Raw genomic sequence first — 21,841 nt, 5'->3', positions numbered from 1 at the left:
CTCAGAACAAAACGGCAGGTTCACAATGGTATTTTAGCAGCTCAGTAATCTTTTGTTCCTTTCCACTGTAGGAGACGTTCATGACATGTTATACCTCTACACAAAGAGCTTATTATGCGTAATCAGCATTTTCACAAGAAGTCATTTAAAGGAATCACATGTGATACATATTTTTAATTGTTCTTTTCTATTCTCCAAATTTTCTTGTCATTTCTGTTTGTCCGGTCTGCAAAGGGGAAGGACACAGAATAGGAGAGAAGTCACAACATTGAGGTGGGAGAGTGAGAAAATAAAGAGCAGTGCAAACCAAAACTATAGAGGAGTAGGTAGGAGGGCAAAACCCAAAGCATATTGCAAATTTATAGCAACTAAGATATTTAAGGATAAATTACCTCAAAAAAATTAAAGTTAATGCAAATGTCAAATTCTTTTGTGCTTGTATTTCTACTAAAGACTGGAAGACATGTATCCAAATAGTATTTAAACACTCCCCAAATCACTTAGATTTGTCAGCGTCACTCTGCTGTTTCTGATTTTTGGTTCTGTGCCCGTAATGTTAATTTACTGGCTTACATCACATACATATATAAGTATGTGTGTGTGTGTATGTATGTATATTTATGTAAATATTTCTATGTATATATGGTCTGTTTCTCTAAGACAGGCATTTTAAAAAGGTTAACTGAATTTTATCTTCAGGAAATATCTTTATGCTTCCTTTTGAAAAAGCAGTAGGATTAGGACCTGTGCTGTACTTCAGTTGATGCCTTTTGTGTAGGCTTGATCTGGTATGTTCGGAGGCTTACCAAACTGGAACCCAACTAGTATATGAAGTATGTAAAAGATAACATCATATTTGGTGCCTGCTAGGCTTACAAGGTAGACATGGAGCTTTTGTCTCAAGACAAAAGCAGTTACAGATAACGTCCATAGAGTGACCTGCAGGTAGGCGTATCTTCTGAGCTCTTGGGATGTGGCTGGTTCCACCTAACTTCAGATTTGGCCTTCCATACATGGGTGAGTCATCTGGAGCCCCTTTACAGCCAGTGAGTGCACCAGGGCTGCCCTCCTCCTACCCAACTGAGGTATCTACATTCTGACAAGGTGAGCTGTATCCCAGAAGTGCCTTTTCATCCACTGGCTATAAAAAATTAGTAGTTCAGATGTTGGTGACTACTCTGTAGGTCTCAAAGATTAGTAGAAATAAATTCTACCCTTACCTCTTTTGTGGATCCAAACCAAAGTGGCTCTGGAGAAGGCCTGGGGTCTATCATGTATAATGTATTAAACTCCTAATCTAGTGATATAAAAAAGGCAACTTGACAGACACGAATCCTGATCTAATTATGGTTCTCAGCCTTAAAAAAGGATTATTTTTTAATGAGTCCTGTAACTCAAAGTACACATATATATTTAGACAATTTATCAAACCTCTTAAGAAGAAAATCCTGACATTAGTTATGGCTGTTCCACTGGTACTCCATACGTTTTCTTCCTGCAAAAGAAGCAGGATGGTGATGAGGAATGCAGATGACCTAAAATTAATTAAGTTATTAAGAAGTAGTAAAGACTAAGGGACTGGAAGAGGGACATAATGCACTAGTCAAATGGGCAGTCCTTTGCTGACAAACCTTTTGTGTGTAAAGTGTGTTGGATGGAGTAATTTGAAATACTTAATGACTTACTGGATACAAAATAAATTGTTCTGACTTGGTCGAAAGAGGAGGGTATTATGGATAGCTGATTCCAAAGTAATACAAAATGCAAAGAAAATGTTATATTAATAATAATATGGAAAATTAAATATGAAAAGCCATTTAAGTCAAAGACACTTCCTTTTCTAGAATATTGCATTCCTTTCATGCCATGTCAGTAGGGGTTGTCATCTTTTATAAATTTTATCATGAGTTTGCCATGTTTTAGGGGGAGTGGTTGGGTTTAGATGTATTCTTGAAGTCATGGTTTTGGGTAATGTTTCTAGATTTCCTTAAAAAAAAAAGAAAAGAAAAGAAATATAATTCTATTAATTTGTTCCATAAACTGTAGCTCTGGTGGAATGTGGCTTCCTAAAGTTTGGTGTCTTGCAATTTTTTCTTCCCTGCACTTCAGAGACCCTCCTTGTCTGTGTCTGCCCCCATCTGTTTGACCTGCTTACCCATTTGGTGGGCAAGTAGCAGAATGCACAATGTCTAGTCTGCAGCAGTGTATTTGCTGAATGGATGGCAAGTGTGCATCTGCTGTCAAGCCACCTATTTACAACCTTGCAAAATGGGTATGGACACTGCTGTTCAGCTGCCTTTTCCTGGGAAAGGGCATTGAGTGTAAAGTAGAGTGTGCATAATTGATACAATTGGCTTTTATGTCTGAAATATATTTTAATCTTACATATGTACTTTTGCAGAACACTCTGAAATGTAGAGATGAACTTGTTGTCCTGAACTCATGTCATTAAAAGATCTTTTTATTTAGCCAACTAGACATTTTTCTCACTGAGGTAGAACTATGTTTAAAAGTCAAGTGAGTTTTACTGATGTCTAGAGAACAGCTGGACAATATTTTATTTTTGTACCATAAGGTTACAGACTGCAGGCAGAGAGGCTGGTAGCTTTTGGTTTAAGACATTGGATTTAAATCCAATAGGATAGTTTAGATGTTGTGTAAGTATGGTGGTATTCTAGAGGGTGGATGTTAATTATACTTTCCTCATTTTCCACATTCAAGTATGGAAGGCATGAACTTGTTGTTACAAGACTATGACTAAGTAAACGTTTGCTACTCATCAAGTGGTAAGAAGCAAAAATGGTAACTCAGCTTCTCCCCCAACTTCAACAAAATGTTTCTGTCTCATCTTAATCTCTCTCAAAATAGCAGAGGAGGTATGCAGATAGCTGCTGTGTCTAAAAAGCAGCATATTTGTGCTTTGTGATACAGCCTGCAGTAATGGTGGTTCTGTGGTCCAGCCATTGGATCTCTTGGAGCTTTTTGATGCTTCTTCAAGTGTGTCATGGCATAGAGGGACATGTCTGAAAGACTCCCAGTTCCTCAGGTTACATGTGCCAGTTGTTAGGTAAACTGTGTATAAAGGGTGGGTGGGTGGTGGGTGGTAGTTTGTTAACATCGAGATGTTTCATTGAGATAGAGCAAACCTAAACAAACAAGGGCCATGACTGAGTCCTAGGATGTGATAAAATATCAGGTGGAGAGTTTATCATCTCCTTAGTGGCTCTTAATACAGTCTCTGCCTTCATTCCCTAACACAGACTCACTTTTCCCCTGCTTGACAGCTCTGGCATTTTTCTTGTGTGCCATGATACCCCAATTGTCAGCTATTCGGGATTCTTGAGCCAAAGATCTTCCCTTAGTCACATCCAGTCATGTTCACCTCCTATTTCAATATAGACTTTGCTTGCAAAATGGTGGAGAGCAAGACTGCACACTCAATCCGCAAAGAGGGAGCAGTGTCTGTGGCTTCTCTGTGGACTTTGCCTTGTGCATCCACCTCATCTTTGTTTTATGACTCTCCTATTCTGCAACCTAACTGCAGCAAGACATGGAGGTGGAAACTTGGCATACAAACTTCTGGAAACTCTCCATGAAGCAGCCTTTGATTTTGTATGGTTTTACAGGAGATCAGCATAAATCTGTTTGAACACAGTTAGGATTATGTATTCCACTGAACAAATCCAATCCTTAAAAGAATTTCTAGGTTCAGCTGTGATTTCATCAGGCAACTTTCAACAGCTGAACCCACGAAAACTCACTATTCAATTTTTAGTGTGTTTTGTGCAGAAAATCAGAAGTCCTTTTTTGATGTGAGATGCTACCGAAACCTCATATGAAGGGGTTAATTTATAAAAAGGCACTGGCTCTTAGTAGTTGCTAGGTAACATTGACCTTTTCCCAAAGGCTATACTCTGCCAAGGAGGGTGTTTCTGAAGGGGTAATGATTCTGTCTGGGGTTTACTCAATGAGTTGTTGGTAACCTATCCTGCAGGGAAGTTGAGACGATATAGTTTTGAAACGAACTGTCATCTTCCACCCATCCTGCTCTTCTATTCGTATTTCTCTTTCTTCTTTAAGGAAAAGGAAAAAAAAAAAAAAAAGAGGAAAACCACAGTTTCTTTAATTTGCCTGTGAAACCACATCACTATAGTTGCAAGAACTATCTGTCCTCCCCTGCAGACTGGGCACTAGAAATGTGAATTACTATTTTGTGCCTATGACTGTAAGAAGTCCCAAATTATAGTCATCAAGCCTTCTCTTCAGAGGAGTAAAATAAAGAAATATTCCCATTTTCAAGGTGATTATTGAAACCTCTTTTCTTTAGAATAAGAACTTCATAAAGCAATGAATTTTTAAGTAAGGTTCATTTTTGTCTCCTATTATATGTCAGCATTTTATCTTCTGTATTAGGATCACTGTTTAGAGTTATTTATTTACAACTGTGTTTTGTTGTATTTTTTAAGAAAAAAGGAAAAAAATGTTTAAAAATATGTATATTTTCTATCTGCACACCCAAATGATTTGTAAGTTGATGAGACAAACCTAATGACAAGCAGCATATTTAGCTCTGTGACTAAAAAACTGCAATTATTTTTTTTAATAAATGTTTTTATATACAAAAATGTGCATAGACTTCATCCTTATGGGCCAGGGTAACTTACATGACAACTTGTTAAATCGATTTTATGCTTCTTTTAGATCTGCTATTCAATTTTTTAAAGTGCAGATACCATGGCAACCCCCTCTCTCATATGGAACGTATGCTGCTTTAGAGATAAAGAGCAAGTACATGCAAAGATGGAATAGGATGACATGTAAACTTTTGTTTTTATATTCACACTTTGGATAAAAAAATATGCTACACAAAGATCTTTTCTCTCAGCTGCAATATATTTTATTAAGCAATCACATTTTATACAGAGCAATTAATTAATATTTAGCTTTTTTCATAAATAATATAGAAGGAAACTGCACCCTATGCTTTTCTGATATGTATGTGCATATATGTGTGTATATCCATATATAGATGGCCAAAGAATTATTCATATCTCTACATTTGTTTTAGTGTATAATAACTTCTTAAAGACTGACACAAGCATCTATATTTTTACTGACATTCTTACCGTTCCTTAATGGTAAGAATGTAGCAAATTTTTTTGGTTTTGTTTTGATATTATGAAGGAGCTGCATAGCTGCTAGGACTAATTATTTGTAAAAGAAAAGACAAAAAACAGCTAAAGTATCAGTTCTGAGAAAAAGCAGTAGGATCTATATGTACTTGGATATCTTGGCAGTTATTTAAATTGTCTGCATCAGAATTTTCATAGGAAGGATAGTATACTGGATTCCTCAATTAGCTTTCTAAATAATTGACTTCAAAGGAGTCTGCTGGGACACAACATTTTTAAAAATCTGGTGTCTTTTTTGAGTTGCTTTAGGAGTTGGATTTAGGTTGTGAGATATTGTTTATATCCAAAACAAGACAATTGATCAAGGAAACTGCCATTTCTTATCATCAAAACCCAGTTTTCTGTATTCCATACCTTGGTTAAAGATAGGATATACTGGAAATTTCAGCATCTTGCTGCTCTTTTTATTCAAGCCTGGTTCTGTGATTAAAGACAGACTTGAAATATTAGTAACATGTCCACCAATACAGGCTGCACACTGGTTTCAAGTTCCTGAATGAGTGCGTTTCAGAAAGGAATTAAAGCATTTTTTCAGGATTTAAAAGCACACTACTTAATCTGAAACCCTTGCTGTTCTGAACCTCAGTATTGTCATTCCTACTCATAAACCCCAACAGATTACTCTCTTACGAGATCTTGTTGATTATATAGATGATTTTTCACATGCTTGAAACACTGGCGGAACGCAGGGTCTAGGGTCCATCAGGCCTTTTCCATCTTAAACATCATTAGTACTAGCATCTGAGTATCTTTTCAAGTGTCATTTAAATCAAGCAAGCACCCATGCATCATCCATCTCATGTTTAAAGGCTTGGTTTTGCTGCATTTTTGACACATGCACTGCTATTTGGCTGTTGTTACCTGACTCCATGTGCCTGTTTTCTGGTCATTGTTTTCACCTGTTGGCATTAGGTTTTGCCAGCTCATGTTTCTTTGTGCAAACTTTAATATAGTTTAAAAGTTTAGTTTGTTTTTGATAAGCTTGCAAAAGTCCAAAATGGGCATATCAAATATGCTCGCGGCTGCAAATCTCACAGGAAAAGACTCTCATAAGAGACTGACTACAAATAATAAATGGAAATATAAGCTTTTCTTTCTTTTTCTTCACACCTTTCTGCTGGCAGTGTCTTAACCAACTCCAATTAAAATAGGGAATCCCATTGATGGTATTAGGATGTACTCCAGACATCCAAGCATCACAGGAATTCACAGTGAAAACTCCCAAAATCATGAAAATTGCTGTTAAAAAGTTAATTCTGCATCTTTGTATTATAAATAAACCTGTCTGTGTTTAGGGTGATTGGATACTAGAGTTCATGTTCACAATGGTTTTCCTTCGTTGAAATCAATTTGCCTGTACTGACCACTTATGCTTTAACAAGAAATAATGTGATGGTGAGAAAAAGCATGGCATATTGGGATGTTCCTGCGAGTGCTATTCCCTGAGGCAGCTGCTGGAGAGTATTGAACGGAGGCTAAATCAACATTGCCTACTTTTTTTTTTTTTTTTTTTTTTTCTCCCCCAGAGACTAAATGTGTAACCTCTGTGATGCAAATTATATTTAAGCAGCTCTGAGGACTGAATATGGGTTGGTGGTGTCGTGAGCCTGGGTCTCTCTGCACGGCCACAGAACGGTTTGTCCCTATGTTACAAGGCCAACTGTGATGCACATTATTGCTATATAAATAAAGTAGTGAGTTTGGTTTATAATTCTTAATGACAGATCTGAATGAATTTTTTTCTTTATTTCAGTTTAGTTTTATGAAATAATTACTTTCAAAGTGGATAGCAGTGTTGAAACTAAGATAACCTAAAAGTGTATTATCCAACTTGAACTAATAAATGCATATTGAAGGGTTAACTTCAGTCAAAATACATTCATTAAAATACACTCCAAACACACGCATTTATAAATGTTGATAATGCATCTTATAGCTTGCCGGCTATGAGTTCATCATTGACTAGAAATATTAAAAAGTATATTTTATAAATGCTTTCAAATGATATCTCCAGGACAATAAACGAATTACAAAAATATGAGGGTCTCAAAGGGCTTTTTGTTAGATATCAGCAATTATGAGTGAATTTTTTAATGCAGCTATTAGGAGTACTAAATAGACTGTAAGCGGTATGGGAAATGTATTTTTTATTTATACGTCGTAGTGAATACTCAGGGAATAACAGTAAAATTAAGTTTTATAGAGAGAGACTGGTAGATGTTATATTTCTATTCTACTTTAAAAAAACCTTTTTCCTGGCTTTAAATTTCATTTGTGGAAAATAGTCCTGTTACAGTTTTTATTTAAAATTTATTTAAAAAATATGGATTAATTTTTTTCCAAAATTAAGGTTTTCATTATTTTATTTAATAGCCAGTTCCCTGACAATATTTTAATTACAGTTGTTTGTAAAGTATTTTTTTATTTTTGCTCAAATAATTTATTTATGCATTAAAAAAAATCTCAAATTACATCTTTGTTTACTCCTTATACAGAAATCCCAGCTAACAAACTGGAGCTCCCAGCTCCAAATTTGAGGCAAACAATTCAAAGCATAGGTTTCTAGTAAAATACATCTCAGCAAATTGCCTGATAGGCTTGGCTTATTTTCATGTTGGTACTAGTACTAAATGTTGTATGACTGTACTTGATTTTGAAAAAAGACCCAGAAGCACAAAAACCCCAACAAACAAAAAACCCACCACAACCAGTGTCCCCCCTCCCAAATGCTGTTGAACAAGTTTTGTGTTAAAGTGTACACATCATGTAAATTAGTGCATTTTTTTTTCCTTCATTTCACTGGGGCTTCTGGGGGAACAACAAAAAAAAGAAACAGTATTTAGCATAAAAGACAAACTTTCTTCCAAAATAATTACAAAAGAAGGTAAATTTAGTCAGAACTTACCAAATGAAAGGTTCTTCTACCTCTTTTTTTGCCTCTTAGTGTTATATTTTTTAAAAGGTAACTCTCAGTAATACCAATTACAAGATATATTTAATGCATTCAAATTGAATGTTGTTTTAGTCTATTAAATGTAAAATGTTATGGCTGAAAATGGAACATGTCACTAACAATTATTTAATTATCCAACATACTGTATTTTTAATAGCAGTTAAAAAAATAATTGCAATTTTAAATATTTTTTCTTCCACGATAAGCATTAGTTTTAAATAAAAACTTGATTAAGTCTCTGATTTAGGAAATGAGCATGCAAAACCTTCCAAAAATTGTACAAGTTCCCATTAACTGTCATTTAAATGTTGTCAATCAAATCTGTTTGCATCTGGTTCTGATGCCATGTGAAATTTATTTATTTAAACTTTCAGTCACACATGGAAAGTTTCGCAGATGGTGTCTCTTCTCATCTGTTTTTTCCAATTTTCCCCCCCAAACTCCAGTTCTTACTCTCGACCCCCCAGTTCGATTCCTCCTTCTTCTAAAAAAATAGATCTAATCAGCAGTATGTTAAACAAGAGGGGATCTTTTATATATTCTGTGTTAGGACAAGGAAAGCATTGCTGTAGATCACTAGAATAAACAACTCAGGCTGATTCAATTACAATGCCTGGGCCAGGCTTTTATCTGCTGGTGACATCATTTCAATCAAAATGTAAAATAATACAATCCAATAGATGCAAGAGGGAGAGATAGGACACAGACTGCTGCACTTAGTCATTTAATAAAAAAAAGTGGAAGAAAGCTCTTTCTGACAGGCTGCTAGGACTTCCATTTCCAAAACTCTATTACCTTGTATAATAGTATTCAAAAGAATTGAATGCAGGAAATTGTCTATTACTTTTTATTAGTAGAAGCTGTTATGTGGGATACAGCCTACTGCACTGTTTTTTCTTTGTTCCTTTAATTAACAAAAGCATGAAATCCTTCTATTGGCAAGCACTTGTTCCAAAGCTTCTGTTGCCTTCCATTTTTACTGAAAAGGTGGGTTTTTTTCTTTTCTTTTCTCTGAAAGTCTTTTTTTTTTTTTCAATACTAAAAAAGTAATTTTTTTCAAGTCACTGTAATCTAAAGTCTATCAGTCACCTTAATGGGTTAGGAGAGGGTAGAATGCAGATACATTTCCATAGTCACGGAACATTTTTTGTAAGAAAGTTTCACATTTGAGGAGTGAGGGAGGCTCAGATTGTAACCATGTATAGTCTAGTGCCAGTCTTCTGACTGTTTCACTTGCCAGCAGAAATTTGCTTTTGTTACTTAATTTATTATGATAGAAAAAAGATAAGTTGATACATATCAATTTGATAGATGCATGGTGCAAAGAAACATATTCTTTCTTCAGGCCATATCCCTGATCCTATAAGATTGTCTGTGACAGCGTAGGACAGGACTTTGCAAATATCATCAATCTGGCCATCCTACACAATTCTCTTAAATTTTACTGGGAGTAAAACTAGTAGACCTGATTCCAATGAGGTGTAGTTTCACTGACTTCTACATTTGTGCATATATAATATATTAGAAAGCTGATATAAGGGGTAGAACACTAATGTACCTTTGGAGAGAATATATTTATTTTAATGATTAATTACATATATAATTCAAGTTCACAGCTATTAGGTTTGTAAAGGTCTTAGTAACTTTATTTAGTAATAACTTCTACAGCTAAATTGTGATATTGGGTAATGAACAGGGTCTTGCCAAGGGCAAACAATGACTACTACAGTGGTCACTGAAGCACTCTTCCCACTATGCTCACCATTTTCGAGTGCATTATGAAGAAGCAGATTGAGTGAAATGGCTAACTTCAGATGTTGTCCAAGGAAATGTAACTCCTTAATTTATGTTTATCAAAATTTTCTTTACTAATGCAATTATTTCTTCCTCTTTTGCATTTACCAGTAGCAAATAGACCTGAAGGAATCTGAGGTCTTTGGTAGCCTTGAGAGACATTCGCTTTATATATTCTCTACCTAAGAAAGAAATTTCTACCATTCTGAATGGCATTAATATTCCAAGCATGTGGTAAGCTTTTTCTGATGATTTCTGAAAAGGTTACATATAAGAATGAAGTAATCAACTACTATGTTGGGAATGAACTAGCAACAACCGTAATCACTAAATAATGTTAATCCCCCCTTTCACAACTGTCAGGTGTGTTTTATAGTTTTTCAAATTCATATTTGAAATATACCATCTGGGTTTTTTTAGGGTTTCTATGATGCTTACCAGCATTTTTCTGCTGTTACAGTGCGCTTAGACCATAGCAGGCTGGAATCCTGATCCGGATCAGATGATCCATGTTGGACACACAGCACCTGAATAAACACAGGCAGCGGTCCTAACAAGGATGTAAACAAGACATGTAAACTAGATAAGAACTCAAAGGGTGAAGGATACTCAAACCTGGATGTTGTGCTACATAGGGCAACGGCATATGGAGTATTGCTGCCCCTGTAATTTGGGTGCCTGAGCTGAAGTTGTATAGTAAGTTATTCAGATCATCTTTTCCTTCCTGACAGTTGTCCCACCTCCTCAGGCAGGATGAAAGCTGGACCATTCCTAAGCCTTATCAGTATTTCAAAGCTAAGGGTCTTTTCCAGGAAGGCAAAAGCTATGGTTTTCAACTCCTACAGGCTGCAGGAGTATCCAGCACTTTGGTCTGTTAGCTTTTAGCTGAGTAAGCTGCCTGGTAGGCTGTTGCTGGAAAAGAAGGGTATTTTACCATGTCTATGACTGTGCTTTTGAGCACTGGGCTGGGCTGAATTTGTCATTGTCCGAGTGTATTAGGAAAGGTCTATATGTGCATGATGGAACAGAGCCAGTTACATGTGTCTTCAACCATCTCTCGGTTCCATCGCAGATTAAGATGCGTCAGCTTAGAGAAGGGTAATACATTTGCATGACTGTCTCAGTGCTTAGGAAACTCTGTCATCTGAAATGGAGATAAGAATTGATTGTAAGCATCCCTGGACATAGTGCTGGAGAGCAGACTTTTTTGGCAGAGGGTCACTGAGTCTTCATCTCAGTTCAGATGGAATTCGTATGATCTGCATCTTAAAGCACAGTTTTAACCTAAAAAATGCACATATGTCAAATTCCATGAGTTAGAATGAGAACTTTTCCTAGAATATTTTCCATTTTCAGCCAGAATTGCTTTTTTGACCATATGTAGGCATGAAAACTCTTAGTGTGAGAACTCCATAGCTATCCTGACTAAAGTCCTCAATTAAACATAGGTAGTTGAGACCATTTAAACTCATCTTTCTTCACAGGAAAATAAGCCAGCAAGGATAGCAAATGGCAGAATTTAGCAACTGAAATCCAGAACCAGCTTACTGCAAAATATTGTTGTGAATTCTGAGGATACAGTCCCTTCTGGATTAAAGAAGTCTCATACGCTATTAGAGTTGAGCAATGTAGGTCTTTTACAAACATGTCTTTAGTGGACATCCACGAATCCTCAGTTTATAATGGAAAACTTTTTTTCCTAGAATTCTCCAGTCTAGTAGAACCAAGAAATACAGAGGTTACCTTCTCTGCTGGATGCTCCTCTCTGTTCTCCTGCTGTACTACTCTGCTTTCCACTGCGCACGTCTGCCCAACTCTAAGAGTTTTAGCCCCATTTTCCAGTCCTACTTGGTTTACCTCTTCCTGGGGTCAGCTCTTGATTTACTGCTTTTAGCCTGATGTTTTTGTTCTCCAGCAATTTCTTCACTCCCCAAGCTCTGCTCCATTTGAAATACAGGGATACTCTTCCCTGAAATCTGAAGGTTACAGAGTCCTGTCCTAGCTGGAGGTTGCTTCAAGGTCTAGCCAGAAATGACAAATTATTTTTTTTAATAGCGATTACTTTTCCATGACTAGTTATCAGTATGTTTTGAAAATACTGAAGTAGTTCATATAACTTTAAAAGATTAAACATATTGTAAAAAATCCTATTTTTATCTAAAAAGATTTTAATCTAAGAAGATTCTTAATAAGTCTGAAGCATTTCCATAGTTCTGATTAAACACATCTGATGGAACAAAATATAAAGAAATTTGGATAATTAACTGTTACCTTTGTATCTTTGTACCTTTTTTTGTCTTGTTGTAACAGAAAACTGTGCCGAAATAGCAAACTGACTGTTACTAAAGGCAAGCTGAGTATCAAATCAACTCAATTTATAGCTTGTTTAGAAGTATTGGTGTTCCTGTAACTTTTAGTGCAGGATGATGTGCAGTCTTTTGGGTACAATGGTATGTACAAAGTGCAGCAGCCTTTTCTCAAAATTTGACTTTTGGAAATATTTTACATTTGGAAATATTTTACAAAGTGTTAATTTTATGTTAAGCAGGGAGCAGGCAAGAGCAGGATTTGGTTTTTCTTACAGCTTTCACACTGCACATTTAATCTGCATGTAAATTAGGGTGGGTCACGTTATGGTTTTGGAGGTTATATAGTTCCAATTGTTTCCCCTCCAGTCTCCCCATTATCTTAACCTAAGTCATGGTTTGTTGAACACACATGTTTGGTGTGTGTGGTCAGAAAGATTTATCAGAGAAAGTTTATACAGGAATGTGTTTTGCAAGCATCTTCTGACATGCTGTTCCTGCTATATAAAGTGTACATATTAGGCCTGTACATGAAAAGTTCCTATTGGTCTGCTGTTTAATGCGAACACTGTGACTGATGAGGTTTACATAAAACATTCTGCTGTCCATACATGAATGGACTTATGCACCTAAAGAGACCTGAAATGAATTTAAGCCTGTGATCCAAACCTGAGATTGCGAACTGTGGCTCATGTGCTGCGTAATGTCTTGGCTTCTTGGCTTACAAGCATCTTGGCTTCTTTTACTCCTCCAGGATTTTCCCAGGCTTGATCAATCAGAGCAGCTTAGACCATCTGAAAGCAAGAAAATAGGTCTTCCATCAAAATCCACATCCTTTAAAAATCAGAGTCCAGGAGATGTTTGGAGACTGTACTGGATAGTGACTGCTGGGATGTGGCTCTTCTGCAGACGCAGGGGCAGCTAATAACTTCTTTGGCAATTTGGCTGGAGAAGTGCATAGCTAGCAAAGTAATTTCTAAACATGCTCAAGTCATCAGCAGGTCAGATTGAAAGGCCTTCATCGCTGATGGGGCTATCTCTAGAAAGAGGCAAAGCAAGCAGTTGCCTAGAGCAGCAATATGACTGTAACTTGGTTGGCTGCTGTTGCTGCTGCTACAGAAAGGGTTAGCACATGTGTGGCCGCCACTGCTTCTGGAGGGGATCCAGACCCAGTGTCATGGCTTAACTCCAGCCAGCAACTAAGTACCATGCAGCTGCTCACTCACTCCCCCCACCCTCTCCCAGTTCAGATGGGGAGGAGAATCAAAAAAAGAGAAGATGTAAAAGTCATGGGTTGAGGTAAGAACAGTTTAATAACTGAAATAAATTAAAATATAACAATAATACCAAAACCGATAATATTTGTAATGAAAAGGAGAGAGAGAGAGGAATAAAACCCAAGGGGGAAAAAAAACCCCAAACAAGTGATGCGCAATACAATTGCTCACCACCTGCTGACTGATGCCCAGCCAGTCTCCAAGCAGCAATCAGTGGCTCCTGGCCAACTCCCCCCAGTTTATATACTGACCATGACATTCTATGGTATGGGATATCGCTTTGGCTAGTTTGGGTCAACTGTCCTGGCTTGCTCCCTCCCAGCTTCTTGTGCACCTCCTCACTGGCAGAGCATGGGAAACTGAAAAGTCCTTGATTTAGAGTAAGCACTACTTCACAACAACTAAAACTTCAGTGTGTTATCAACGTTATTCTCATACTAAATCCAAAACACAGCACTGTACCAGCTACTAAGAAGAAAATTAACTCTGTCCCCCCAAAACCAGGACATTGGTCAGTGCTGCTATGTCTCTCATCAGTGCAGATAGGAGAGGAGCTTTTTGCTTCTCGCTGCTCCTCAGTTCTGGCACCACTCCTCCTCCCTGCACTTTCCTTACCCATGGCAGGAGTGTCCTACTCCCACAGTAGTGTTCAGAAGGCAAAATTCAATTTTGCTGGCATTACTGAGAAGTCTGAGCCAGCTCTGACTGCCTTAAAGACTTCAAATCAGTATCTCCTACGATGTCTGCTGAGGGGCTGAGCTGGAATCGCTTTTCTCCCTTCCTATTAAAACTGCACCGCTGTGCATAGAGTAGTTTGAGAGAGAGAAATTTTACAGCCTAGTGGTTACAGTATTCACCTGGGAGGGGAAGCTGGGGGATCCATTTGTTGTGTAAAGGACTGTTTATTAAGTGGCCAAAGAAAACAAAAAAACAAAGAAGGAAAGAGGAGATAAAATGGAAAAATGGAAGAGATCATAACAAACAGCAAAAGAGCTCACAATGAAAGGAGAATTTGATTCAGCAAATTCTGCTGAATTGGTTATTTTTTGATAATTCACTATGAAAAAGCAGCTTTAAAGAGACTTTGACTGTGAATGCAGTCTCTCCCTGTTTTCCACTAACATTGTAAATTTCTTATAAAGACAACTGGTCTTAAATATGTATTCTTCCTTCTCTAAGCTGTTCCAGATGGGAAATGGCATAGTTTAGAGAGGAGCTGGATCAATGGTCTTCCTAAATAGAAAAATACCTAGGCAGAGAACCAGTTTTTGTAAGGTTTCCTCTGTGTCATTGAATCTGGCCAGTTTTAGAACATGGTCTTGGGTTCAGGGCATTAATGAGAAGCTCAGATAAAAGTGTGAGTTATTGTTAACATGCGGAAAAAACAGTGTTGTAGAAATGGAAGTATCTGGTATTGTTTTTGCATTGATGTAGGCATATTTGAAACATATCTATCCATATTTAACAAATGTCTTTATTATGACATATTAATTTCCAGTACATTGATCTTATTTAAATTATTTTAAACAGTGTCCAGGTAAATACTTAAAATCTTAAAATCAATTGCAATATGTATAAAATCTATATTAAGATGACTTTGACTTGGAAAGACTAATGCCAGAATGATCAATAATGGCATGACTAAAGGACATTTATCCTACCGTTCCACATATAGAGAGACCTGTAAGCACCACAAAATAAACTGCTTGCTGCTTTATCTGCTGGTGCTGTTAAAGGGGACTGAAACCCTGCATGAAACTAGATCTGTCCCTTGGCAGTGATCCCAGTTAAGTAGGCATGTCATTTATCAATGTGCCAATAACATCGTTTCTGTGATATTTTTTCCTCCCAGAATTTTGCATTGATAAAAGGTTTCTTCAGCCAATAATCTTGCTTAATGTTATATCACAGAATAAAACTGCCTCTGCTTTATTGTCCACTTCTTGCTTTGTGCAGCTGGGAATAGTAGAACAGATCAATGACAAATTCACCATTTTCTTGACTCAGTTAAACTTCTCTGTTAAAGGATAAGCTACTAAGTACATATTATATACATTGAAAGCAGAATGTAGTTTCTGTTTTGTATAAACTTTTATGTGATGTCTTAGGAGAAGAAAGTCCTCAGCTCTAACTCCTGATTCACAGGAGTCAAACTTCCTTAAAAGTAAACGTGAGATGTTTGTTTCAACTTTGACCAGCAGATGGGCCTGAGTTTAAAAATTTAAGTCAGTTTAGGTTCTTATTTGGTTTCACCATACTTAATATTCTATTGCTAATTATAGTCAAGTATAAATATGAGCATTCTAGGACTTTATTTAGACCTACAGGCTTGCTTGGTGTTGTTTTTTTTTCCTACACCTTTTTCTTAGTGAAAACAGTAAAGGCATGCTGCTTTTTCTCATTCCATTTCTTCACTGAAGCTGCTTAAGAAAATGAGATACAACAAATCCATTTAGGATTATGTTGAAAGAGCATCTCTGCTTTTAATATTAACCAGATTTTTACTGCTAAATTTTGCTTGCAAATCTCTGAAAATTTCAGCTTGCAACTTATCCGGATCAGTTAAATCTACAACATTGGCTTTGCAGTCTTGCAAGAACATCTGTTTTTATTTCCAGTGCCATCTTTTTTAGGCCTAGAACACTCTTCTTTAGTGTTTTAGGAATTTTTTTCAGAATCTTAAAAGGCCTTAGATTTAACTCCAAAACTAAATGAATATCAGAAGGAGGTACCTCCGTGTAATGTTTCTTGTGGTAGTATTCACTGAATATGTTCAGTGAAAATTGAAACAGCTGGATGTCGACATCACGGTTGCTTTTCTGTGACTTCAATGAACTGTGACAATTCAGTAACATCATGCACTGCACCTCTTATTGTGCTGTTATTGGGGCATAGTTTGTATATATACCTTTATGTTTTAAAGTATTAATTAATTAACTAATTAATATTAATGCGCCTAGTAGCATCCTATTGCTTTTCTTTCATGGCAAGTGGAAGTATTTGGTGGAGGAAGTATTCATATGAATCTAAATTTAAAGAAATAATTTTGTAATTTCCAAAGTGAAGCACTGAGAAAAGCTGATGTATTACAACCAGACGGTGACTATCAGGTAGAGAAAGGACTAGTTAAACATCTGTTCCTTAAATTGATTCATCTTTCTAAACACAAGTGTTATTAATGCTATCGTGTACATCTACACAATGGAAACAAACCAGGTATGAATTAACTCTAGTTACCACTAAAAATTGGAACAAATGCTCCAATGGGGTAAACAGCTCACGAACTGCTGGCTTGTGTTCTTACAAGCTTCTTAGCTTAGCAAAAAAGAAAAAAGATTACTTGGTGCTCAATATCAGTTCCAAATAGCTATTTTTTGAACATGCTAAATTATACTTCAGATAATTTATATACATTATTTTATTAGTCCGTGTATGCTCAGATGTCTTCTGTCTTTGGCCTAAACTTTATCCTCTGATAAACATCTTGTATATTAACACAAATACCATACTATTGTTGATGTTATTGTATCCCAACCTTCTATCAAATTACCTACCAAAATAAATTTGTCACTTTTTATATACACATTCCAACCTAAAATATAATTATGTCTTTATTCCAGGGTGGATACCAGCTGGATGTGTAGTGCCCTAAAAACTTAAAGGTACTTAAGGGTAAAAAGCAAGTTAGTATATGCATTGGTTCACTTGAACATTTATTAACAAAACTTCTAATTAAGTAGACCTTTAAGTGGCCTTTGTCATGCTTGCACTGTTAGATACTACGATCATACTATGTTTTTAGTACAACTCACATGAAAAATAAGTGGTTTATTTAATTTTCAGTTGCTTTGGTTTATTCTGAATGCTTTTCTCCCCTTTTTCCCCAGGTAGGTTAATTTTTAAACAAAAATACCATTTTAAAAACTAAAGTTGAGTAAGATCTGCCCCACCCCTGCCCACCCCTTCCCCCAAAAAATAGAAACAAACCTTTTTGGCACACTCTGAAATTAACGTGTTAAAAATTTTAGCATGAAATAAAATGACATTTAAAAGAATTTCCTTTCTCCATTTTTTAACTGTAAGTATTTGCCAGATTTTCTTAGACCTTGTGATAAGCTTTGTTCCTGAGAATTCTTTCCTATGAAAAAATGTATGTATATATTTTTCAATATTTCCCCAGCTTTAATTCTAGGAGTCCATGGGAAATATAGTTTTTTATTTATTATCAGATACTACAAATGGTGTTGGGAGTTAATGATTGTGTAAATTATTACGATAATATTAACCCTTACAACATTCATGTAGTGATTTAATAGTTTTCAAATATATTCATAAGCTGTTATTACCTACTGACATATTTGAAAGGATAATAATTATTTGCTGTTTCCTACTCATAGTTCACATAGGTTTGTTCATTTAAGTCACACGATACCATTTTTAACTTTCCACCTTCTAGTCAGAAAAAAACCCAAACAGGTTAATGAAATGCAAATAAAGAATATTTTTTTAGTGGAATCTATGAAATTTTTAGAATGTGCATGAAAACTAGTTGAACTCATGAATGATTACAGAAGAACCAGCCCTCTGTGAACTGCATGAATTCGACATTTTTATTATTCCAGTATTTTCTAAACAGTCTTTGTGCTGGTTTACCAGCTCATGATATTTCTGTGGATGTCGTAATGCACCTTATGATTCTTTGTTAATATCAGGTGGGGAAAAATGTATTTTAAAATTATATATGTAAATCAGGGACCACTCCGTAATTCTGTCCACTTCCATTAGCTTTTAATTGTGCTTTGTTGTTCGTGTATTAAAATCTTTCACGTTATATCTCTTTTATTGAGGTTAGTGTTTATTTATATGACTAACTGCAAGGATGGATGGGTAAAATGAAAAAGGAAGGTGGGATTGTGTTTTCCTCTTCTCTCTCTCTCTCTCTCACTCTCCCCCTCTTTTCTAAACAAGCTAAGAGTTTTTATAATTCATCACCTGGCTGACAGATGAGTTCTGCTGGAGAATATTAGAAAATGTCTCAAATCTCATATATATGCTAATGGTATGCTGAGACTGGTTGGTGGTATGCCGGAGTTTTTAATCTGTCTCGACCAGTGTGGAAAGTGGAGGAGACAAGTCATTGCACTCGACAATTTATGATCAAACAACTGAATTGTAAAAGAAGAAGGACATGCAGAAAAGGAGAGTAATTTTCTGATTTAACAGCGTTGTTACTACAAATAAAGAAATCTTGATTTTGACTGCACTCGACATTAAATGAGTTTCCTGTGCCCTGCTCTGAATTTTTCATTTTCAGATTTGTATAAAGCACCCTACTTAGATACAAGTGACAGATAAGGAGACGATTGCATATGGAAATCAAATGTGTATAATAAAGCCATCTTCTGTTTATTAAATAAACACATGTAGATGACTTCCGTGGAGAATGCACTGATAATTCTTCATTGTGTTCTAGTTTTTTGCAAGTCACAAAGAATCTTATTTAACAACCACGAATGACTAGATGCAAGCTTTTCTGTTTATTACCTTATAACAAACCAGGCAGTCTAATATATGGCATTTATAAACATTTTATTTTGATTCTTTAGTCCAAGTTTTAGCTGTAGCAATACAATATATTAGTGTTCATGCTATTAGAGTTCTGGAAGCTGCATCAGCACATTAGTGTTTCTGAATATTATGTTTTCATTATAGAAATGGTAAAGATTAGCCGAATAATATGTATGTTGTTGTAAAATGAAACTCCAGGAGAAGTGAAGTATAACATATAACACTTTGGTCTTCAGATAGAAAATAATATTATAGAACCAAAACTAAGAAAAGACCATGGGGTCTGCAGGTAGCTTGGCAATGATTTCTGATTCAGTGATTTTAGAGTCTTAGTTCCAGATGTAAAAACACTTGAAGTTCATCAAGGGATGTAGTTTCATTTCTGTTTCTCACTTTTGATTTTTTGCAGATATGACCTTCCTACAAATTATTATCATATATTATGGTGTTGGGTAACATAATATGGGTTGTTTTTTCCTGAAAGGGTTTTCATATTGCAACTGAAGTGCTTGTAGGCATTTTAAAGTAGAGAAAAGACACTTTTTTTACCTTATACCTCTGGAGAGTTAAGTTCAAATTTAGATTTTGGTTCACATTTTTATTTTGAGAATAAAAAGAGGTGATGAGGGAATCAGTAATGTCCAGACAGTAGTGAACTATATTTAGTGAAAATTATTGCCCGTGTCAGAGGAGGTCTGCAGTCAGTAGTTCATTCTGGCTGGGCTGAGAGGGCCATTATATGGTTTTAAGTCCTCTCCTGTATTTATCATTACTAGCAGCTGCATTAGGAAGATTTTAGACTGTCAGTATATTTTTTTCAAATTATCAGCATCATCAACCTGTACTTTTGCTCTTGCTTGCGCTCTGCTTTGATGTTTTAAATTTTAAAAAGAAAAAACCCCACCAGACCAACACCCCAAAAACAAGGCATGCCCACCTCCTGCCAGGCATTTACTGTTGAATGAGAGGGGAAATGTGAAATGCTGGATCAGACTTCCAAAACACAAGATAGCTTCTCTGCCTGAGGTAACTGTAATGTGAGCTTTGGCATAAGTGCATCAGAAAATCCACATGTATTTCTTACTATGAGTGGAAGTGATTGCTGTGTGTGGAAGTACACAACCAGTTCAAACAAGACTAGATAAGCTGTGTTGCAAAGCCATATGGCTTAGTTCAAACAGCACAAAGAGGAAGTATTTGATCACGGCCTTTGATCACAGTTAGCCCTAAATGAAGTGGTAGACTAATGTAGGTAAAAAGGTGTCAGAATCAAAGCAACTAGAGGCTAGTAAAAGCCTAGTACAAGAAGGATTTTGGAGAGGACCCTGGTGTGCAGATGGCTTGATTTTAAACCTAGGGTAAGGAAGAAAAACAGTAGCAGCTTGGGCACCAGTGGAGAAGACCAAAATATGGCAGAAACCATGAGGATGACTGGATGCAGAAGCTGTAAGGTGTATGTTACCCTTCAGTGACTTTCTGACAGAATTTACATATGCATGAAGGGTCATCTCATAATGTTCAGAGGGAAAAAATGTGTGAGAGCCTGAAATGCAGCTAGAAATGAAGGTAGAATACAGAAATGTGTTTGAGGATGACAGATGAGATGAAAGGAAAGAGCATGAATATAACTGGACTTGCAGATGGGATGATTGGCAGATCCCCATATGAAAAGGAGACCTCTAGACGTATATGAAATTGATGACAAGGCAGAGGAAAATACCAGTCTGTGAAGGAAATCTGTGGAAGGAGTTTGTTCTGTGGAACGAGTGATGAGGTGCAACAGCTAGAGACAGGATACTGGGCAGCAAGAAAGAAGAGATTGCATAAATGGTAACAGCAGGGGCTAGCAGCTGAAGAATAAGAGAGGTGGAAAGCAAAAAGGAAGCAAGAAGGCCAGAGTTTCGCAGGAACCTTAGTTTACTCTGAAAGATGGGTTTTTTTCATAGGAAATCTGAAGAGACTGGCCATCAGAGTGGCTCTAGAAAACAGTCTGGTGCAAAGTTTGTCCAAGCATAATGCTGTGAAGGGTTGGCATGGGTGTGAAAGTCATTCTGAAGAGGATGGGGAAGAATCCTTTTGCTGTTATTTCACTATAAGAATAAGAGTCCTTCTTGAGTGGCTCAGAGAAGGTTGTGTTAGATGGAGGAAGATGTTCAAAGACCTTTGTTGGAATTCTATTTCCTAGACCTAAAGGGCAGACGTTTGGGAAGATAATGAGTATCATCAGGATTGGTGAAAGCACAAATGCAAAGTTTGAGATGTTTGCCTGCTTACGTACCTGGAGAAATAGCCTTGAATTTTTGCTAACCTGACTGATAAGAGAATGGACAGTAAAGAGGAAGTAAATACTATGAGGATAATAGTGAAGTGGGTAATTAAAAAAGGAGGGCTTCATTTGGATTGTGAGGTTCAGCTGGAAACTGCCTCAGTTCTTAGGCACTGCACAGCGAAGTTCAGGAAGTCAAACAGAGTCAGACAGGAAACAACATTATAAGAAAAGCAAAACGGAGTAGCTGTTGTCACTAGAAAAGTGCTTGCAGGAACTGGTCTGGTACATTTTGTCATGTAGTGGCCTCTAAAGAAGTAAAAAGAGCCACTGTGATTGAGCCATAATCTGAATGGTAATTTCTTTGGTGAAGACAGTGAAGTATCTTTTGCTGTGAATATGTTGGAAATCAGAAATTGAACTCCAGTGTCTTAGAATAATAAAAATCTCTGTTGTCCCTGCAGTGAATGAGGTCTTTCTAAGAT

This window comes from Falco punctatus (genome assembly GCF_963210335.1).
Source record: "Falco punctatus genome assembly, chromosome: 3".
In the NCBI taxonomy this organism is placed as follows: domain Eukaryota; kingdom Metazoa; phylum Chordata; class Aves; order Falconiformes; family Falconidae; genus Falco; species Falco punctatus.
The sequence above is the reverse complement of the archived record's forward strand: the minus strand, read 5'-3'. Positions refer to the sequence as shown.